This window comes from Triticum dicoccoides, chromosome 7B (assembly GCF_002162155.2).
Source record: "Triticum dicoccoides isolate Atlit2015 ecotype Zavitan chromosome 7B, WEW_v2.0, whole genome shotgun sequence".
NCBI classification, from domain to species: domain Eukaryota; kingdom Viridiplantae; phylum Streptophyta; class Magnoliopsida; order Poales; family Poaceae; genus Triticum; species Triticum dicoccoides.
This window is the reverse complement of record NC_041393.1, coordinates 758,713,241-758,714,807: the sequence shown is the minus strand read 5'-3', so window position 1 is coordinate 758,714,807 and position 1,567 is coordinate 758,713,241.

The window sequence follows — 1,567 nt, the reverse complement described above, 5'->3', positions numbered from 1 at the left end:
ACAAGCCAACCCCCTCTGATCCCATGAAACCCTCTCAATCCACGTTGTACAGAAAACCCTAGCATACACTCGTGGAATAGAAAACACGCAGGGACGCTCGCTATGCTGCTGCTGTTGTACGAGGTTTTAAAAATATAGAGATTTATTAGGGGAGAGGAATTAGTGAGGAATTGAGGGGATTGGGTGGAGGAGAGGGATTCACCAAATCCTCTTAAATCCTTATCCTCTTTGGGGCTGCAAAACCTCTCCTGTCAAACGAGGCCTTACTGTGTTCATATTTCCGACCTTTGAATTCAGTCCAAACAATAACAGCCAAGGGGGAATTTTGCAGTTGGCGTTCTGGACTTGACTGTTCCATCCAAACAATAACGTTAACCGAAGCCTCTTTCATGATGTCAGTATGGCACGATGATTCAGGTTTTTGACTTGTTTGATGCATCGTGTGGCATCATTATCCTTCAGGTGTTACTCTGCCTATCTATTGACGAACCAACACAGCGAGGCTCAAATTGTGATTCAGTGACCAAGGGAGCTGATCGAGACAGTATCAAGTAAGTAGTAAGAAGCATCAACTATGCCTATAGCCTTTCAAGGTTTTAACAGTGAGCTACCGTCCAAAAACGTTATATAAGAATATGATGCAATTGTAATGTTTTCTTCTAATTTGGATTATGATAATGTTTCAGGTCTGAGATCAACGAAGCTCTGTGCATTAATGGCTTCCTTGGAGTGTTCACCATTTCTCTTGTAACACGTATTGGCTGGCTTCTTAGTGAGTCAGGAGCTTGCGTTTCACGGGGTTGCCAATTTGGGTGGAAGGACCACCTCGGATTGAAATTGAAAAAACTACCATGGCGGTATGGTCGGCAAGCGACATGTGTCACCTATTACCACTCATGAATCACAGAAAATCAAGCAAGGCGTGGACGGGTAACTGAACGGGTGTGTCACGCGGAGCCTGCCACCAAGGGTTGTGGAAACCATATTTAAAAGTAAACATGGTGAAAACCATGTTTAAAAGAAAAAAACATAGTGGAAACCGTGTTTAAAAGTTTTTAAAAAATAAAGAAAATGTGGGATTTTTAAGAGGATGATGTCCTATTTTCATGGGAAATTTCAAGTTAAAATACATTACGGTATGCGAGCCATGAAAAAGAAAAATTCAGCAATGAATAGTGACTTTACTATTCAGCTCTATTCAATGTTGACTTTGTCCTTTGTCAAATCTCACGTCCCATAATGTATCAACTTGAAATTTTGCATGGCAACAGAACATCACCCACTTAATATCCCATATTTTTTGAGATTTTTTCAAAACTTCATAATATCATTTTCACTTGGTTTTCGCTTGTTTCCCACTGAATGTTGGTTTCCATATAATATTATTGCATATGTTCCTGCTGCGCCCGACGCGAATAGAAGTTGCACGCTTATCTGTGATCAGGAAGCACTGCAAAGCAGGATTGATTCCCATGCATATTTAACATTTTGTGGTGTTCCAAATAGACATCCTAAGTCAAATCTATGTATGTTTGACCAAGTTTACATAAAAAAAATATTAATATCC